The sequence below is a fragment of the Urocitellus parryii genome, chromosome 4 (assembly GCF_045843805.1).
Source record: "Urocitellus parryii isolate mUroPar1 chromosome 4, mUroPar1.hap1, whole genome shotgun sequence".
NCBI classification, from domain to species: domain Eukaryota; kingdom Metazoa; phylum Chordata; class Mammalia; order Rodentia; family Sciuridae; genus Urocitellus; species Urocitellus parryii.
The window spans coordinates 194,652,645-194,659,809 of record NC_135534.1 but is presented as its reverse complement, the minus strand read 5'-3'; the positions used below and the strand labels follow the sequence as shown (position 1 = coordinate 194,659,809).

Genomic DNA, 7,165 nt, shown 5'->3' with positions numbered 1-7,165 from the left:
TTTTTACGGAAATGAAAAATCTGTAGCAAAGAGAGGAAGTGACTTTGACATAGAAATAACCAATTGTGGCAATGAAAATAATCGCTGGGAAAACTTGCTCGAGGCTGCTGGCCACCCATGCATCCAGGGGGGAGCTGCATGATCCTGGTACAGGAGGAACATATTCTGGCTCTGACTTCCCTATCCTCAGCAAGGAGCCAAAGTGGGCTTGATAAATGGAGGTGATAAACTGTATCCTTGAGCTTACTTCCTCCACCTTTGAATGGGTGCTCATCACATAGCTTTGTGACTTTTCACTGGGCTGAACTGGGCCTTTTCTGACTGATTAGAGAGATGTGAAGAAGAACAGCTGCAATATACCCATCCCTGGGCATGTGCATGATAATGTTCTGTAGCAGTTCCGTGAAAAATTACCCTAAAATGAAGTGTCTTGTGTATGGGGATGTGGTGCTGGGGATTGAACCCAGGGCCTTGTGCATACAAAGCAAACACTCTTCCAACTGAGCCATATCCCCAGCCCATATGAAGTGCCTTTTAAAATACTAATTATCAATAATGAGAGCTCAGGTGTCAGAGACTTGGTTGGAGTTCTACTGATCTGGGCTGGGCTTATCCATGGTTCTATCAGTCAGCTGGGATTCAGCTCTAGGATGGTCTAGGCTCTTAGAGGGACATGTGAACTGGGAAATATTTGCTCCACATGTCCTCATTGTCCTGGGACTAATAATCTGGTCCAGGCATGTGCTTATCTTTATGACAATAGAAGCACAAGGCAGTAAGTAGAAATACACAGGACTCAAAACTGGCCCATCACCACTTCACCTCATTCTGTTGATTAAAATAAGTCACATGGACAAGCCTTGACTGAAGGCATGGGAAATAGACTCCACCTTCTCAGTGAGAGAATCTGCAAAGTCACATGGCAGAAGTTACAGACACATGAGAGAGGGGAGGAATTGAGACCACAACACAATCTGCCTCACTCGGCTTTCCAATTGACTCAGGAAGGACCTGACCTGGGCTACCAAGGGATGAAGTCAGAACCAAGGCTTTTGGACCCTAAAAATCTTTCCTGTCCTTTTTACCCATCTCTCACAGTTTGGCAGCAAAGGCTACACTTATTCTTAAATCTTCACATTTCAGTCAATAGTAATAATATTCCAGAAACCTGCCCTCATGAAGTGAGGCACCTAATAATTCTTATTATGGCATCTCATGATTATAATTATAATTTTCAAAAGGTATGACGTGATGATGTTGCTAGCTTTCATTATGAAGTTTCATCTTAACTCTGAGAATGCAGAATAAAGGTTATAACCAAAAGCTCTGAAGTAAGACTACACGGGACCCACTCTGGCTACTGGGTACCAGATGGAAAACTCCAGACAAGGAATTTTATTTCATCCTTCTGAACATTAGCTTTCCTATATATAAATACCAATGCATACAGCTCCCAGCTTTTAGAGTTGTTGAAAGGGCTAATTAAGAAGGGGCTTCCACAGCATTTAGCACGCTACTTGGCATATTATAAGTACTCAATAAATAGCACTATTACATATTATTTTGTTGCTACCATATGCTAAACATTGTGCCAAGTGCTGCACATGTGGTGCCACCTTTAAGTTGCATAGTGATTAGAAAATAGATCCCTGTTGATATTTGTCTTTTCTGACCTAAAAGTTTATTTCCATATGGCTGCTGTCCTCATTAGGGTCTGTTCAAATTTCAAGGTAGTATTTTTAAAGGGAGCAAAATGTCCCAACTTATTCTTTGGAGCTGAAAGTTGCTAGTTTTGGTGGGGAAAGAAGTCATGTGCTCCTTTTGGAATATTGAACCCTGAGCCCTGAAAAAAACGTCACCCTTTCTCCCTGATGGTCCATTTGTCCTAGCCACCTGCTCTTTCAAAACACAGACACAAACAAAAATCCTAGGTGACATCAATGCACATGCTAAATGACTTTTACTCCCCATTGGCCTGTGTCCAGGGCCAGGGAGGCTGCTCTTCAATCTCGGCTCCATTGATGTCTTCCCCATGGTTTAGGAACTTCAGTACCAGGCTCCTGGTTCCTGGAGCTCTTTCTGGGGAAATAGAAGGCAGTGGCCACAAGTGGCCTTAGCCACACCTTTGGAGTGAGTAGGTGGGATAAGCTGGAGAGTGTGACAGAAATGGTAAATAGACATGAAAAAAAGACAGAGAGTGAATTTTATCAAGGTTCAGACAGTGTCCTGATGGACATTGAGGTCACACTGTCGGATCCAGATGTCACGAATCCAGGATTGTGATTTACAGATGATAATGACATTCCAACTCAGCATGCTGATAACCTCTCTGCAATATTGGAAGGGGACAAAAGTGTCATTCAGCAATCAGAAAATGACCAACGAAACCCTATCCCTGTAGATTTCTATTTTACCCCTTGGGCAACTTCTACTAACTCATTTTCTTCAAATGGATGCAAATGCCTCCCATCTGTCTGGGACTTGCTCTTAACCTGAGATAATGGGAATCTGCAGTGAGAGAGGGATCTTTTTGAGTTTTTCTATCCATTATCACTCCTCTGATTACTTTGGTGCCCTCGCATGTGATTCAAGGATAATCAGAGTTTGCACATGGACTGCATTATGAATCCCCGGTTCTCAAGCTTTCCCCTAGTCACCATGGAGCATCTAGAAGCCAAGTCCAGTCTGTTTACCTCAGAATATCCTTCCACTAGCACAATGCCTGACATGAAATAAGTATTCAATAAATTCTCATTGAACTAATGAGTGCATTGGTCTCCCTGGGTCCTGAATCTCTCTCTCTGGAGCTCTTTAATCATTCATTTATTCATCTGTTCATCTGCTCAAGAAATACACATTAGAAATGTGCCTTCGAACTTTGCTTGAGTATAATGAGATCAGGCAGACTGCCATGAACTTCAAGAAACTCGGAGCATAGGTTAGGAGTTAAGGCTTTGTATCAGTCAGCTATCACCACTGAAACACTCTGTAACAAAACCTCCCTGAAACTCAGTGGCTTAAAGTGCAATCATTTATTCTTCTCCAAAGAGTTTCTGGTGGCCTGGTTTAGGCAGGCATGGCTAGGCTGACCTCCAAATTGCTGGGTAGGTCTGGTCTGAGCTCATACCTCTAACCCTATGTGGACCAGAAAGCTAAGGAATATGGTCATCTCAGGGCAGTAGTGGATGTACAAACAGGAGGACCAACTCCATAAGCCATGGCCACATCCTGGAGGCCAGTATCCACTGGCTGTTGTGCATCACATGGTCATGCTCAACATCAGTGAGATATTTTTTTGTTTTGTTTTGTTTTGATTCTGGGGATTGAACCAGGGGGACTTAACCATTGAGCCACATCCTCAGCCCTTTTAAAATATTTTATTTAGAGACAGGGTCTTGCTGAGTTATTTAGGGCCTTGCTAAGTTGCTGAAACTGGCTTTGAACTCACGATCTTCCTGCCTCAGCCTGCTGAGCCACTAGAATTATAGGTATGTACCACTGCACCCAGCAACATCTGTGAGCTTTGAGAAAGGAAAGGAGGAAGGGGGTGAATAATTAGTGGACAAAAATCTAAAGCATCACTGCCTTTGATTGCAAATGGCATATGTAGTGGAAAATATTCAATTTAATAAATAATTTACACAAGGCATAAGGACATGTGAAGACAAAAATATTCCGTGTAAACTATGAGAATCAGAAATGGCCCTGAAGATTGCTACAGTATGCGTGTGCATCACCCTAGTCAGAGAGAAAAGATCCAGACACCCAGACATTCCCAGGACAGGGAATGTGGAGTATGGGCTTGAAGGAGTAAGGACATTTATTTTGTTGGAGGCATAGTTTACAGACAGAGAAACAGTGACAGGGTCAATCGGAAAGGTTATTTGGGGACTTGGACTTGTATATCATGCTAATGGGTTACACAGAACCTAACACAGCAAAATTAATTAAAGAATAATAGGAAAGAACTAAAGCTAAAAGCAAAACAAAACAAAACAAACAAACAAACAAACAAAAAACAGGTGCATAGTACATGGGCAGGATGGATGTTAGACAATATATTAGATACTAAGAATCTCCATGGATGTCAGGCAGAATGAAGCACCAGTAGGCTGAGGTGATAAATACCAGGCATTACACTTTTTTTCAAGTATTATTTTTTTCCAGTGAATCTTAGTGGGAATCTCAAGCCCCAGGCTTTAATGCCGCAACTGCAGTATATCTCTTTCCTGCGCAGCTCCCTCCTGCTTCCCTGTCCTGTCTCCTGCTGCAAGAATTCCTCCTGCCTTCCAAGGAGAGGGGCTTTTTCCAGCTGCTAGCCAGCTGCTGAGAGAGAAGAGATGCTCTCTGGAGCCCAGGAGACAGTGCAGAGCAAAAGGAGATCTTCTCTTGGTCTCTTAAGTCTTCTTCGTCCGCTGGCCCACCTCCCATTTAATATGCCACTAACTTTCAGAAGCATATAAGAACGTATGGCTCAACATAAGCCCTTCTAAATTACAAAATAAACTCAGCAATTAATAAATGTTTGCATTTATTCATTTATTCCTTAAATAACTCCCTGAGCACCTCTTATGGGTCAGGGGCTCTCCTGAGAGCAGGGTACACCCCAGTGAACAAGAGGCGAAAAAAAAAATTCATTTTCTTATAAAGTGTACATTTTGAATGGAAGCCTATCATCCATCAGGGAAGCAGCCGTGATGGAGAAAATATCGACTCTGAAATGATGTGAATCAGTGAGCTCTTTGGGGGAGAGAGTCATAAGAAGACTCTCTTAGGAAGCCTTCTGCAGTGCGTCAACAAGGAAGAGTGAGTGAGCACCTGCTCTGTGCCAGACCTGCCACCTGACACAGGGACTCAGTCTCTCCTTGCCTGATTTCTTAATCGGTATGAAGGGAGATGATTGTTACCCCCTTCCCAGGGTTCCTCTGATGAATGAGACATGCTATGTTTGCAAACAGCTTGGGAGAGTACCTGGCACATCAAGCAGCTTAGTCTAATGCTGAAGACAGACAAGAAAATACTTTTAATGCAACAAGATGAGATGCATTTTCTGCTCTAGGTAAGAGCAAGATGCTAAGAGCAAAGGAAAGAGGGGGCTGAACCCAGCCTTAGGCATTAAGGGAATGATGTTAAAGCACAGAAAGGGGAAATAGCATTTGCCAAGTGCACAGATCTTGGTGCTGGACAGTCTCTCTTATTAGTTAGAGAATTTATTTATTTAATTTTTTGCAGTAACTATATGAGCTAGTTATGATTCTCCCCCTTTTCCAGATGTAGAATCAGGTCAGTGATTAAACACTTTACACTTTATACATGACATCATGGCAGAGTTAATACCTTAAGCCAAGTCAATTTATACCAAGCCTGCAGCAACTTTGATTTCATTACTGTTGCTTTTGACTAAGGAGATCAAGGATATTGATAAAAACAGGCATTTATCAGTAAATAATATACCGATTAATGGTATACACTAGATACTCTACTCTATGGTTTTACTCTCTACGCTGCTACTGTCTTCATTCAATTCCATAATGAGGTACTCTTGTTACTCTCAGATGAAGAAACAAAAATTCAGAGAGATCAAGTAATTTCTCCAAGAGCACACAGCAAAATATCACAGTCAAAATCTGAATTGAAACAAGAAGTCTGATACTGGAATTTATGAGCTTGTCCTCCATCCGTGCTCCCTCTTGTTAGAGGTGAAAAGAAGTGTGTGTGAATAAAAATGGTTACTAGTTGGATTTTGTTTTGTTTTTCACTTTAACATCCAGTTAGGGAATAGTAGAGGCAACAAACAGAAGCAGACATTCTTTGGAAAGGAGAAAGATGGAGATACCTTCGTATGTTCGGAGAATTTTTGTGAAAACTGCTCCACCTGGCTTCCCCAGAATACAAAATTTGAATCAATAAGTAGTAGTTTCAACAGGGAAGATATAAATCAGCACATTCTCTTGGTGGGAGCCAGAGAGGTAGAAGCCGTTCTCAGCAGAGACTTTGCATTCCCCACTCTCCCATAAGCAAGCTGTAGGCCTCGTGCCAAGGTTGGGGGGGAGGGGACACACACTGTGCAACCTGCAGTGGTCCACCTGGGACAGCCCAGACAGGCTCGCTGAGAGACTCCTCTGTCCTCTCTCGCTCTATGCAAATCCATTCTCTACCTAAAGCCAAAGTACCATTTTAAAAATGCATATCTGACTATGCCATCCCCTTCCTTAGAATTGCCCGTGGCTTTCTACTTAAATTAGAATTAAATCCAAACTCCTTACCAGAGCCTACATAGGCCTGAATAATTTAAGTCACACTAATTTCTGAGGCTCGTTTCATTCTTTCCTAGTCTTCTTGGTCAACTCTGTATCCAGACTGACTTCAAATGTCTGGCTCCCAGAATCTGCCTGCCCCTCTTGTGGCCTTTTGTGCTGTGGCTTCCTTGGCCCGGAATTCCCACCAGCTCCCTCTGCAATAATAACTCCTATTCATCCTGTTAGGTTTCTAACCAGTTGCCACTCTTCAAATCAACATGCACCTTGACCCTCATTCCTCTCTTACTTCGGTTTCATGGAACCATGTTCTTTAGAGACTAGGGAAGTAGCTCAGTGGTACAGCACTTGCCCAGAGCATCCTGGAGGCTCTGGGTCCCAAGACGGCCCCGCAAAAACAAACACCCAGAAAACCTTTCAATCAAATATTCATTGAGGATTATTTGTGTTTGTCTATCCTTGGATTAGACGGTAAACCATTGTAAGTCTCGCCTGGGAAATAATATTGCATGGTATTCCCCAGGCCTGAAAAGTAGTGTTCCGCAATATTCCATGAAGGGGAGGGGAGGGGGAAAAATGGGGAAGGGGAAAGGCAGGTTCTTTTGAGCTCAATTCCACCCCCCACACCATGTTTTATTTCTCTGAAGACCAAAGCCTCAGTTAAAAAATAAATAAGTAAATAAATACAGTGCCCCAGCTCTGAGAGGAGGAACTTCCCCTAATTTTCTCTGGATTTCACTGAAAGCCTCTTAAAGAGATGGAGTGAAGCCGTACCTTCAGGACACTGAGAACCTGCTGAGACCCAGTCTTGCTGAGTCTGCGGATTATCATATAAGGGCCATCAAATCCAGCTGGCTAAGTGGGTCAAGAGAAGGGCGTAGCCTCTGCCTCTCTGAACACATTCTGGC

At 42.8% G+C, this 7,165-nt stretch overlaps 1 non-coding gene across 1 annotated transcript; it reads right to left on the bottom strand.

Annotated features, from left to right (window-relative positions):
• Positions 1–437: 437 nt before the first annotated feature.
• Trnat-ugu (transfer RNA threonine (anticodon UGU)) lies at positions 438–515 on the bottom strand. The gene has a single exon. It is a non-coding gene; the product is annotated as a tRNA-Thr (tRNA).
• Positions 516–7,165: the final 6,650 nt, after the last annotated feature.